At 45.4% G+C, this 13,921-nt stretch overlaps 1 protein-coding gene and 1 pseudogene across 2 annotated transcripts in view; one reads left to right on the top strand and one right to left on the bottom strand.

Moving 5' to 3' along the window:
• OSBPL10 (oxysterol binding protein like 10) overlaps positions 1–13,921 on the top strand; it is a 371,839-nt gene that overhangs the window by 183,310 nt on the left and 174,608 nt on the right. The window lies entirely within an intron of this gene.
• On the bottom strand, positions 2,039–2,590 carry LOC118903357 (annotated as a pseudogene).

Raw genomic sequence — 13,921 nt, 5'->3', positions numbered from 1 at the left:
GGTTGTTATACATGATGCTATAATAAACATCTTTGGACACACATCTTCTGGTACCTCTAGGTGTGTATATATATGAATCTATACCAGCGGAAGTACTGGGTTATAGAATAGAACATGGAAGGTGGATTCGCTTGTGGGGTTGACTCATATACTAAGTTCACTAAGTCTCTTCTACTTCTAAGTCTGCTTCTGCTAAGTCTCTTCAGATGCTAATTGGGCGTTAGTACCTTCTCCCCTGCCTTTCAGCCGCTAAAGGATGAACGTGTGACAGGAGGGGATGATTATCGCTGCTTCTGGAGGTTAAGTCTCCAGCCAACCCCACGATGGGGAGAGAGGCGGTGGGGTTCAAACTCTGCGGGGGGCGCCCAGGGCCCCCTTTCGGCTCAGCTGACTCCTTTCTGACTGGCGCCCCCATCCCCACCACAAACATAACTCCTGTTGCGAGTTCACTGCTGACAGCTTGTGAAGGCATTTTTTTTCCTGTAATGGAAGTAGCATTGTTTTTAAAAAATTGTGAATATTACCTGTACGCAATGCAAAACATTCAGAAGATAGGAAAGTATAAAGAAGGAAAAAAATCACCCCAAATCCCAGCCCCAGACCTAATCTCTGATGATACTATTTGAGTGTGCATCCTTATCCGTGTAGAGAAATATCAACAGAAAGAGGTCACGTGACCCCATGTGGGGTCCATCCTTCCAGTCTTTTCCATACAAGCATGGGGGTGTGTGGACTATTTCTGGGAATCAGAAGGCTCGTCTGTTGTGGGGAGGTATGGGTGGGGAATTCTATCAGGCTGTGTGTTATGCCTTGTGTGAAGAGTAAGGAGATGTGTAGCTGCTGTTTAATTGGTTCTCCCAGGAAACTCGGTTTCTGATGACTAATGACTACAGCTTTCCTGACTGTCTGCCGCCCTGGGGTGTGAGCCAGAGGGCTTTGCAGAGGTGCTTAGCTGTCTTGGCTGCGCGGCATCACAGCAGGGAAGCACCTGCCACCGGGACTAACCCAGTGGCGTCTGTGGAATCTGGAACCACGTGGTTGTGAGGGACTTCAGATGTCATCCAGTCCTGACCCCACTGCATCCCACCATCCTCACAGAAGTGCGTACCAGAATATTTATGGTAATAATGAAAAAATGTGGGCTGATTCTCTCAGAACAATCCCTGGTTTTATTCACCTAGAGGGGGCATTGCTGGTACCTCACTGAGTGAATGCTAAGAATCTGGGGAGTCATCTAACAAATGACGTCGAATACCTCTCTTTTATGACTAAACAAATTTGAGGCCCCTCAGAACAGTTTGGAATAGCTCAGAAGTAATAGAATGATTAAAAAGTGGGAAGGGATCCCAAACACCCTCTGTTCAATGTGTCTAAAAACAGTAGCTATAAGGAATAGGACAAGAGGTAGGTCCTAAAACTGTGTGGTCCAATATGGAGGCCTTGGGGCATGTGAGGCTGTCCAAACTGAAATTATTTGAAATTAAATTTGAAATTCAGTTTCTCGGTCATGCTTAGCCACATTTCAGGCGCTCAGGGGCTATGCTTGGCTGATGCCTGCCATACTGGACAGCACAGGGTTAGCACATCTTCCATCATCACAGACGGTTCTGTTGGCAAGTGCTGATAAAGCTTCCATTACGGCTTCATGGTTTCTAAGGAGGGACTTGCCGGTGTCCGGTTTAATCTCCTCTTGCGCCATGGACAGTGTTTTGCTTTCTTTAAATCTGGAAAGGTTGACTGGTGCTTCCCACCCCTCTGTCCTTGCTTCTGGGCTTCCCCTGCATCCTTCCGGTGAGGAGTTCTGGTCTGTGCCACAGGCTTGGCGTTGAATATCCTGCTCACTCTCACTTCTCCCGTGGCCTCATCTGTGCAACAGGGACCCTGACCTTACTTGTCTGACGTTAGGAACTGGTGTTTTCATGTGGTCAGATTCCACTACATGCTTACTGCACTGCAGCTGTTTGCCAAGAAAACGAGTTTGAGGTGTTTTTTTTAAACTTTTATTTGCATTTTTTTTTTTTTTTTGCAGAATTTACTCTCAGGCCATAAGTTTTTGTTTCTTCAGAGTCTTCTGGGGTATCTTTTTCTTCTGTGCAACCTCCTTTCCTGGTTTAGGGACAATCTGCTCTTTTTCAGTGAAGATCATCTCAGTGTGGTCGGGAGAGCTCATGCACAGGTTGATCGGACCATGGGCTCTGCTAAGTCCTGAGCCGCATTTTTGGGAGCTGTATTCACCTGAACGTGCTCACTGATCAGGGAATCTACATCTAGGCCCTAAAGTTCAGCATCACTCTCTGCATTTTTGAGCACGTGCAGTAAAAATTCAGCACTCTTTTGGGGCCATCGACCATGCGTCCAGCCCCACTGTTTGGCCTGAGCGCACCTACTAACTTCACCACTGGAATGATGGAATGGCACCCGTCGCTTCTGTAAAGGGACATCCTGCAGATAACTCGGTAGCTTTTTGGATGTGCATACCTTTTATGGCCTGGGCAGTTTCAGGAGTATTCTTAGAATGAATACGAAGATTTGAACCTCTTGTTTTGCATGATTTTGTGAGGTTTTCTGGGTCAAGTGAACAGCAGACCATTTTCAGAGGTCACCTCTAGGCTGCTTACTGGAAAAGCTAGTTCGAGCTTCTGTGAGGCGCAGAGGAGTGAGGGCAGGCTGCCGTGGAGCTGCTCCCTGGCTCACACAGCCTTTGCTAGCACCCGCTTCCTAAGACAAAGTCCAGAGCTTTACCTTGGCGATGGCTGCCCCTTACATGCCAGGTCCGGTTTCTCCACCTTCACTCTCGGGCACCCAGTGTTCCAGACACACGGCTCCCCAGGCACACTGTGTACTCTTCCTGCGTTTGTGCTGTTTTTTTGGCTAGGAGTGCCTTTCCCTCTCCGTCCTTCCTGGGGCGAATACCCATGTGGTCTTCAAGGCTCATAGAGTTCTGTGATGCCTTCCTGACCTGCCTGCTCGGAGTGGATCTGCTCTCTCCTGTGCTCCCGTTTATACCAGGACACACCTGTAGGACAGCACTTTTCATGGTGTGTGTGTGTGTGTGCGCACACGTGTCAGCCCTCAAGGCTGTGTCCTTCCACCCAGGACTGTGGGGAAATCATAGCTGTCTCCTCCATACCTGCCACTGTCATGACAAGTCACGATGGATATAAAGCATTTGAAGCAATAAATGTCAACCCTGCTTCCTCTTCCTCACTCCTTCCTGTGTGTGTTAGTAACAGTAGTATTAGTAGTGGTAGTGGTGCTGGATTTGGGTTCCCTAAACGATACCCAAGTTATCATATTTTAATTTTCATTGAATACTATTGTATTTTATATTAGATCAAGTACTTGAGGATTCTTTCTATGTAGAGAGAGCTCTGAGCTTCCTGCAACCAGAAGTCAATCAGGAGTAATTTCAAACAAAATGTATCCTGACTTTTTTTTTTTAATTGAAGAAAATAGCAATCAAAAGGAACACATTTTGGGGAAAGGAAATAATAATAAATGGCCTCTATCAGCACATTTCTACGTGGCAGATACTAAGAGAGGTGCTTTTCTTGGATGATCTTAGGTGTGTCTCACAACAGCCCTACGAGGCAGGTACAACTATGACTGCGTTTTTTTGTTTGTTTGTTTTTTTAACATCTTTATTGGAGTATAATTGATGACTGCGTTTTATAGGTGAGGATGGAAAGGATAAGTAATATGCCTGCCCATGCCCGCATAGCTAGCAAGGGCTGCCATCTCTTTAAAAAGATTTGAGATATAATTCACATACCATAGAATTTACCCTTTAAAAGTGTACAATTCAGTGGTTTTTAGTGTATTCACAAGGTTGTGCAACCGGCAGTGCTGTCTCGTCCCAGAATCTTCGATCACCCTCTAAAGAAACCCCTCCTGTGCCCATCAGCAGTCCCTGCTCATCCCTCACCCACCTCCTCTCCCAACCCCTGCCAACCCCAAACCACTGTCTCTGAGAAGTTGCCTCTTCTGGACATTTCATGTAAATGGAATCATTAAGTATGTGGTCTTTTGTGTCTGGCTGATTTCACTTAGCATAATGTTTCCAAGCTTCCTCCATGTTGTAGCATGAATCAGTACCTCATTCTTTCTTATGGCTGGATAATCCCATTGTATGGATATGCCACCTTTTTTTTTTTTTTTTTTTTTTTTTGCCTTGGCTGTGCGGCATCTTAGTTCCCCGACCAGGGATCGAACCCTTGCCTCCTGCAGTGGAAGCACGGAGTCCTAACCACTGGACTGCCAGGGAAGTCCCCATGATATGCCACATTTTTTTATCCATTCATCAGTTGATGGACATTCGGCTTACTTTCACTTTTTTGTTATTGTGAATGATGCTGCTATGAATATTTGTGCACAAGTTTTTGTGTGAATGTATTTTCTCATTTCTTTCGGGTATATACCTAGGAGTGGAATTGCTGGGTCACGTGGTAACTCTGTTTAACTTTTGGAGGAGCTGCTCTTTTCCAAAGCAGCTGTGCCATTCTACATGCTCAATGAATGAGGGTTCCAGTTTTCCTACATCTTTGTCAACACTTGATCTTGTCAATTTTTGATTATAGCCATCCTAGTGGGTATGAAGTTGTATCTCATTGTGGTTTCGACTTACATTTCCCTAGTGACTAATGATTTGGGGCATCTCTTCATGTTCTTATTGGCCATTCATGTATCTTCTTTGGAAAAATGTCTACTTCAATCCTTTGTCATTATCTATTTATTTATTTTTAATCGTTGAATTGTGAGAGTTCTTGATATATTCTGGGTACTAGACACTTATCAGATACATGGTTTACAGATATTTTCTCCCATTCTGTGGCTTGTCTCTTCACTTTTCTCATCTTTTTTGACATAAGCAAAAATTGTGAGGACAAATGGGACATCTGGTATAATGGAGTGGGGATTGGAGTCCAAGGACCTGGTTTCTGGCTGTGCCTGGACCACTCACAGCAACTGACTAGTCTTGTTGTCTAGAGTAACTTAATCTCTCTTAACCTCTGTAAATGGGGCAAAATAATTGGCATCAACCATACAGGATGGTTTTTAGGGTGAAATGACATTAAGTACTTCACAAACATCAGTTCTTTTTATAGCATGAACTCTTCTAGCTCTGCCAGAACATCTGTGTTGACAGGTAACTTGGTCGTAGAGCTGGGTTCCACCTGAAGATGGATCACTCAGGACTAGAGGCTAAGAACTGCCTCCAAAACCTGACTGTAATGACTCTTTTCCCGACAAGGTTGGCTAGACTGCCCAAAGGATTATATTCCCCATGCATCAGAAAGTTTGAGAATAATCCCGACTGAACCAGTTTGGCGGTTTTCATATGGTGTGGTCTTGTGGCCAGTAGTTCCAGTCTCACTTTCTGAGGCTGTGGGGTGGCCCGGCCACCTGGTTCACAACCCGTCCTCTAGTGCCACTTGGGACGAGTTACTGTCTGAGCCTCAGTGCCCCATCTGTGAAAGGGGGATGACAGTTATCGATGCGAAGATCGAACTGTGGGTCGTGGTGAGGTTTCAGTGAGTTAACGTCTGTCATACTCTTACTGTAGAGCCAGTTGCTGAGTTAGTTTCCATAAGGGGTGCTGGGCTGGCAGGAGGACCCTGCCAAGTTGGGCCTCATGAGGTCATCTCCTTGGGAAAAGGCCAGGACCAGACTGCCCAAGGCTGTATGCACGGCTTGCGACACGGGGTATTTCTGATAAATGAGTCTCTCAGATAATCAGAAGAGAAATTTTTTTTTCTGGGTGCACCACACAGCTTGCGGGATCTTAGTTCCCCGACCAGAGACTGAACCCGGGCCCACGGCAGTGAAAGCGCCGAGTCCTATCCACTGGATCGCCAGGGAGTTCCCAGAAGAGAAATTTTTTACCTGTTTAAATAGCCAACATTAAAATAGATGGAAAGTTTGAGGGGAAAAAAGGGTGGAGAAGGTGTACCATTGTGGAACCAGTCAGCCAGTCAAAACAAACAACAAACAGAGCAAATAGAGATACACAACACACACAGTCTTTGGAAGGAAACATAAGGGCCTTGTAACAGTGGTTTCCCCCCTGGGAGGGAAGGGGGAAACTGGGGATTTAGAGTTGAAAGAAAGTAGGGGTTTAGGTGTACCCTTTGATACTTTTTGAAATTTTCATGTTGTGCATTGACATATACACATATAGTAGTTACTCAAATGGTTAACATTTAACTTTGTAAAATTTTTCCTTTTTAAAAAGCATCGCTGAGGCTGTTTGGCAAAGTGCTGTGCTCTCTCAGGCTACTGTCAAGTTGGCCCTTTATCTGCAGACAGAAGCTCTTCCCAAGTCACTGATTAACCTGCTTCTCTTTATATTCTCTCCTTGAAGGTCTTAAAACCAAATGTCCTTAAAGATATTCAATAATTCCAGATTCCTGCCAATTCAGATGAGGCTTCTAGTCTTGTTTCTCAGAATTGATTTTACTTGATACGGTTTGGGGTGTTTAAAGTTTAATGCTCTTTGGGGGAAGTGTTCCTTCCCCCGCCCCCACCCCAATTTGAATTGAACAGTGATGAAGTGTGAACGTCGCTCCCTCTTCTTCGGCTGAAGCCTTCGGTGCTGGGGCGATTGACTGAGGAGCAGGGAGCCTGCATCTGGGTGTGGGGTTCTGTGAGCAGAGCTTCTCCACTGGAGGTTGAAGGGGGTTTGTGCTGCCTACCTGACAACATTTTTTTTTTTTTAAATATTTGTATTTATTTATTTATTTTTGGCTGCATTGGGTCTTCGTTGCTGCGTGCGGGCTTTCTCCAGTTGTGGCGAGCGGGGGCTACTCTTCCTTGTGGTGCCTGGGATTCTCATCGCAGTGGCTTCTCTTGTTGCAGAGCATGGGCTCCAGGCATGCGGGCTTCAGTAGTTGTGGCACTTGGGCTTGGTAGTTGTGGCTCACAGGCTCTAGAGTGCAGGCTCAGTAGTTGTGGCACACGGGCTTAGTTGCTCCATGGCATGTGGGATCTTCCTGGACCAGGGCTCGAACCCGTGTCCCCTGCATTCGCAGGTGGATTCTTAACCACTGCGCCACCAGGGAAGTCCCCTGACAACATTTTTAGAAATTACCTGTGTCTCAAAAAAATTCAGCTCATCCTTCTTACTGTACAATATACTAGCCTGATTTAATATTTTAAATGTGTTTTATTTCTTTACCCAAATTGTTGGGTAAAAACCAAGATATTTGGGACTTCCCTGGTGGCGCAGTGGTTGAGAATCTGCCAGCCAATGCAGCGGACGCGGGTTCGAGCCCTGGTCCGGGAACATCCCACATGCCACGGAGCAACTAAGCCCATGCACTACAGCTATGGAGCCTGAGCTCTAGAGCCTGCGAGCCACAACTACTGAGCCTGTGTGCCACAACTACTTAAGCCCACGCGCCTAGAGCCCACGCTCCACAATAAGAGAAGCCACAGCAGTGAGAAGCCCGTGCACTGCAACAAAGAGTAGCCCCCGCTTGCCGCAACTGGAGAAAGCCCGCGCAGCAACGAAGACCCAACGCAGCCAAAAATAAATAAATTAATAAATTAATTAAAAAAAAAAAAAAAAGCAAGATGTTCATCTCCCACTGAGACCCTCAGGTAAAAAGTGCCCCAGGTTGAGAAGCAGAGCATCACAGGGTCCTGTCTGTGTTCCTAAGTGGCAAGTCTTTGCGGGAATCTCATGCGATGGGTTTGAGCTTCCTAAACACTCCCAGTAAGTAAAGCTGGACAAGCCTATCGGAGGATTTACTCTTCTTGGCTCCATCTTCCTGTTTTCTGTTGTTGGGCAATTTTACTTTCATGTTATATTGAGTGCATTGCCATTTTTCTTGTAGAATTTTTCACAGATAATTACCTTTTGGGTACTTAAAACTAAGTGTAAAACATCACCCTCTGAAACACACCATCAAATTAAGTAAATAAAACACAATTTAAAAACAGTCTTTATTAAAACGATAGTTTGGGGAGTTTTTATTGCCTTAATAAAGTGCAATAATTTTGCATACATTCTCGAGCATAGTTTTAAAATTAGGCTGCCTGCCTTGCCCAAAAGGGAAGTATTAGTGCTACCAAGGAGGATGATCTTAGGCCAAGGGGACTTTCAGATTTTTAAAATTTTTAAGGAAAAAGTAAGGGTACAGTTTTGATTCAGTTGAACTCATTTATTCCACCTTTTATCTGTATATATATAGGGCTTTGTTCTAGAATAAGTAGTTGAGTTGCTGTTTCTGTCTAGAAGTTCGTTGGATGGTTTTATATTGTGAGGCCTCTTTGAGAAGTTTTGATTGGAGGCAGGATGAACAAGTCGTGGTCTGAGGACATTTCCTACACTTCATCGTAGGCAAGTATGAATGAACACACTAAGGACAGGAGAATCCAGGCATACAGTTGGGATCAGCTGTTCACGGTCTGGTCACGGTTTTGCTGACATTGGGAGAGAAGTTTAGAAGGAGGCCAACTTGGGAAGAGTATTCAACAAACCCTGAGTGCTTGGGTGCCATGACATTCTGGCTCTGGGGACATGGTGATTCCATGGAGAGTGGCTACATGGAGCTTACACTTTTTCGGGGAAGACAGTCAACAGATAGGTACTGTCAGGTAGCCATAAGTTCTAGAAGAAATAACAAGGTCAGAGACTAGAAAACAATTGAAGATTTTAAGGTATTCCTACTCAGAAATATATCCCATGTATGCTGCATTCTTTAAAAATGTCAATATCTTGAAAGATCAAGAAGGCTGTGGAAATATTCCAGATTAAATGAGCCTAGAGACATGACAACTCAATACAATACCTGACCTTAAACTGGATTTGAGTCTGTACTGACAAAATTAGATAATGGATCGTGGGTTAGATAAAGGTAGCTGATAAATGTTTTGTGGTTATGTAAGGAAATATCCTTGTTTTTAGGAAAGACACCCTGAAGTAGTTAATATTTAAGGGCAAAAGGCCATGATGCATGTAACCCTCACTCAAATGGTTTAGGAAAAATTTTTAATATGTCTTATAATTACACTTGTATGTGTATGTGTGTGTGCACATGCGTGCACCCGTGTACTGGGGAGAGAAAAGAGAGGGAACAAATGATAAACGGGATAAAATGGTAATTGGTGAAACTGACTAAAGGGTACACAGGAGTTTTTCTTTTGGTGGGTGCAACTTTAAGTTTGAAATTATTTCCCTGTAAAAATTTTAAAAAATCAGGTATAGTCTAACAAGTTTCAAAACAAGATCCTATTCTTAAAAAACAACATTCCTTGGGAGAAATTTTCTATAAATCATTTATATATTAGTATGACTTTTTCATTCTTTTTTTTTTTGGCTGTGCTGTATGGCATGTGGGACCTTCTTTCCCCAACCAGGGATCGAACCCACGCCCCCTGCAGTAGAAGCACAGAGTCTTAAACATCAGACCGCCAGGGAAGTCCCATTTTTCATTCCTTTTTTTTTTTATTTTTAATATTAGTATGACTTTTAAAGAAAGTAAATTTTCACTTGCTATTATCTAGCTGAGACTAGCCACCAAGGTGCTCGATGGTTTTCTGAGAATTAAAGATAATTTGGGGAAAGGAGGCATGATAGGGTCATTGCAGTCAGGCTAATACGGAGAACTGGTTAGAATACTGGGCTTTGAAGAGCAGGGAGGATGATGAGTTATGGGTGACGGAGACTTAGAAAAGGGGGGGGCAAGCCAGTGATAAACTACCCCCGACTGAAGGTGGGCAACCTCTGTAGCCCCTTCTATGTGTAACTTTGGCATTTATCTTTAAAAAAAAATTTTTTTTTTATTGAGATATAATTTAGATACCATGAAAGAAGGTTGTGGATGACCAATAATAATGATATTTTATTTTATTTTTTTTAACTTTTTATTTTATATTGGAGTATAGTTGATTAGCAATGTAGTGTTAGTTTCAGGTGTATAGCAAAGTGATTCGGTTATACATATACATGCATCTATTCTTTTTCAGATTCTTTTCCCATTTAGGTTATTACAGATTATTGAACAGAGTTTCCTGTGCTATACAGTAGGTCCTTGTTGTTTATCCATTTTATTTTTATTATTATTTTTAATATATATTTATTTTATTTATTTATTTTTGGCTGCATTGGGTCTTCGTTGCTGCACACGGGCTTTCTCTAGTTGCAGCGAGCGGGGGCTACTCTTCATTGCAGTGCACGGGCTTCTCATTGCGGCGGCTTCTCTTGTTGTGGAGCACGGGCTCTAGGCACACGGACTTCAGTAGTTGTGGCACGTGGGCTCAGTAGTTGTGGCTCGCGGGCTCTAGAGTGCAGGCTCAGTAGTTGTGGCACACGGGCTTAGTTGCTCCGCGGCATGTGGGATCTTCCCAGACCAGGGCTCGAACCCGTGTCCCCTGCATTGGCAGGTGGATTCTTAACCACTGTGCCACCAGGGAAGCCCTCCATTTTAAATATAGTAGCATGTACATGTCAATCCCAAACTCCCTAACTATCCTTCCCCACCACTCTTCCCCCCAAGTAACCATAAATTCGTTCTCTAAGTCTGTGAGTCTATTTCAATAACAATGTTTTATATCACTATATTGTAATATATAAAATTATTATGCCAGTAGCTATCACAACTGATCAAAATGCTAGGCACGGTGGTAAGTACTTTAATAGACATTATTTCATTTATTCCTTAAAAGATGCTTACAAGGTCGTTTTAGTTTCCTAAAAGAGAACGAGGATAACAAAACCCTGAGAGATTATAAATAACTCCCTTGGGTCACATATCTGGTAAAGGGCTGGATTTTGAACCCAGGTCTGTGATACCCTGAAGCCAGTGGACGAGGCTGCCTCGCCGTGTCCGGGACCCCTGCTGCAGGAATTGGGCTGGCAGGGTGAGCAGAGATGTTTTACTTGTCTCTGGTACCTAGGAACAGAACACGGGGTACTTCTTGAAATGTGGAAGAAGAAAATTGATACTTCTCAGCCCAGGAAGGGAAGAAAGATTTTGTAAGTAATAGATCTTCAATGTATTAATGTAGGGAAATGAAAATACTTGGAAAGTTAATTGAGTGGTTTTGGGTTAGTATCAGTGGAGTCAGTTCTGGGCTGGACCCCTCCATTTACCCACCCACCCATTGGACTTGCATCCTCAAGGTGACTGTCTAACACTGACCTGTAGTTTTTTGGTTCTGCCAGGCACCTACACCCCCAACCTCTCTTGCCCGTGCTGCAGGTTTGATGATCCTATTTCTCTACCACAAACTTTACCCTCATCATCTTCTACTCTTAGCTGCTTTTTTTTTCTAGCCACGCTGTGTGGCATGCGGGATCTTAGTTCCCCGACCAGGGATTGAACCTGTGCCCCCTGCAGTGGAAGCATGGAGTCCTAACCGCTGCACCGCCAGCGAAGTCCCATACTCTTAGCTGCTTTTAAAGCCCCCCCGCCAGACTCCTTGACACCCATCTGGAGAGGTTATCAAGAAGCCCACTGGATTTAGGACACAGGGACATTTTCAGTGAACCCTGAGTTCCATTAGTAGGTTGGCATCCGCCTTCAGGATCTCTCATCCCTCTGAACCCTCCTTGGCCAGGTCGGCAGCTGGAAAAGTTTGCCGATGCTGATACCTGTATTTCAGGTATTTCTTTTTCGTTCATCTACTTGGCAGCTTCTCTTTATGGCATCTTCTTTTTATCCCCCTTCAGCCCTGCTACTTGGCAGGCCTGCATACCTCTTTGGATTCCAAAGCTCTTTCCTTTGTGCACTCGACAGCAGGCATTTATTAACCACCTACTGTATGCATTAGACTCTCCCTGGTGCTCTCTCCTTTAACAGTTTATAGCATAGAAGCTCCAAGTTCCTAGATCCTCATCATGTATTGAGGTAAAAAGCAAGAATGACAACAGGAAACTGTTTTTGTCCCATGGAAATAGTTTGTTCAGATGCCACAAGAACATGTTCTTCCCTCATAATAACAGCGATAAAGTGGTGCCCTGTAGTTGCTAAGTTCCCTCCGTGCAAATCACGTGGTACCAGGGTTTCTCAGCCTCAGCACTGTCGCCACCTTTGGCTGCATCGTTCTTCGCTGTGAGGGGTGTCCTGAGCGTCGTAGGACACCCAGCAGCATCCCAGGCCTCCACCCACTAGAGGCTAGAAGCACCCTCACCACCAGCTGTAACTCCCAAAAAACTCTCCGGACTCTGCAAATGCTTCTTGGTGGGAGGAGGGGGGTTTGGGGGGGCATCATCCCTAGTTGAGAATTATTGCCTCGTATAATTCTCACAACAGTCCTTTGAGGTAGGTGTCATCTCCATTTCACAGATAAGGAAACTGAGGCTCAGGAAGGTCCAGTGGCCCCAGGGCTAGGGCATGACAGAGGTGAGACCGGAAGCCATCCCCACACCTTTGCTTCTTCATCTGAGCCTCTTTTGGACCTGGGGCTGCTGTGCCCTTGAGCCTTTGCTTTCGGGAGAGGCCTTGCTCTCTTGCCAGGTGTGAGGTAGCTCATCCGTCAAGTCTTGAGATTCCTGGGCTGCTCTCCCCGCCCCCTACCCCGCGGGGGATGCAGCGAGGAACTGAGAGAGATTTTAGCAGCAGAGCAAGGATGCACTCGCTCTCCTGCTCAACCGAGCCGGTCCGCAGGCCCAGCCGTAGAGTGAAGGGGACCCCACACTTTGCAGCCTTGGACCCCCTTAGCCAGGATTCTGCACAAATCTGAGAAGAGGCCTGGCACCTGGCACGTGTTTCTGAAGTTTAATTTCCCCCACGCACTGCGCTGCACTGATGGGCAGAGAAAAGACAGAATGTTTGCTGGAGGCTGAAGATTGATGGCCTGTGCGTGAGCCGTGCTGGGCATTGGCTGGGGGCTCCGGGCCTTCTGATGGGCTGCGGGCACTTGGCCGCCGTGAGGGCCCCCGGTGGCCCGTCCTCTTGCCTCATCCCACTGTGGGCTGAGGCAGAGGGAGGCCCTCGCCTGCCCCCTCACCCCTGGTCATCAAAGGTAAACGGGGTCCCAGGAACTGAGGATGGGGGTGAGGGACGCATTTACTCATCAACTCCCCTCCATGTCTCCCTTGGGACAGTGTGGTCTAGGCTCCCAGGGCACAGGAGTTTCTGCACATTTTGAAGCCATGAATATTCTTTCCCCCAGTGGATGCACAGTCCAGAACAGCCAAACTTGAGGAGGTGTCTCTTTATTTTTATTTATTTATTTTTATCTTTCTTGGTTGCGGCATGCGGGCTCTCCTGAAGACTTGCCACAGCTTCAGCTACCGACCTCAGATGGCTGCTTTGATCTGCTGGCTTTTGAAACCCATGGGAGTCATCATGTTGTTAGTTTCCCCTCATCTCACGTGTCAGGATGATGTGCAGACACAGCCCATGAGCGGGGGGCAGCTCAGCTCTGAGAGTCAGGAGACGGGGTGGTGGGGTCGGTGTTCTGGTGGTGCTACCGTGGGCCTTGACCTTGAGCTGTTTGCTTTCTTTTGTACCTCGGTTTCTTATTCTGTAACATAGGTGGAGCCCTTCCCCTCTTGTGTTTTGCAGAGATTTTGCATGATAAGTAAATGACAACTGTCAGGCTTAATGAAAGTCGTTATTCATATCATAATTATGATGATGATGAGTAGTATAATTGCCAGCTTTCTGTGCTCAAGGTGCCGTGAGGGTGACCTGGGGGGAGGTCTCCTGTGGACCTCCGTGTGTTTCTGTGGGAGAAGAAGGAAGCACATTTCTCTCTCTCTCACACTTATTTTAATTTGGGAATGGACAGAAAGTAGATTTGCTTTTTTATGTGTTGGAAGTTCTGTGCTGCCCCCTTGCTCTCTGCCCTTCTGTTCCGTTCTGATCCTGCGAAGTCAACATTTTAGGCACTTTTTTCAACAAGGAGGGGAAATGAGGCCCTCTTTTATAAACTGTTTTGAATTTTACAAAGTTGCTTTTGTATTGTTTTG

The sequence above is a fragment of the Balaenoptera musculus genome, chromosome 11 (assembly GCF_009873245.2).
Source record: "Balaenoptera musculus isolate JJ_BM4_2016_0621 chromosome 11, mBalMus1.pri.v3, whole genome shotgun sequence".
Taxonomy (NCBI): Eukaryota; Metazoa; Chordata; class Mammalia; order Artiodactyla; family Balaenopteridae; genus Balaenoptera; species Balaenoptera musculus.
This window is presented reverse-complemented; position numbering and strand designations above follow the sequence as displayed.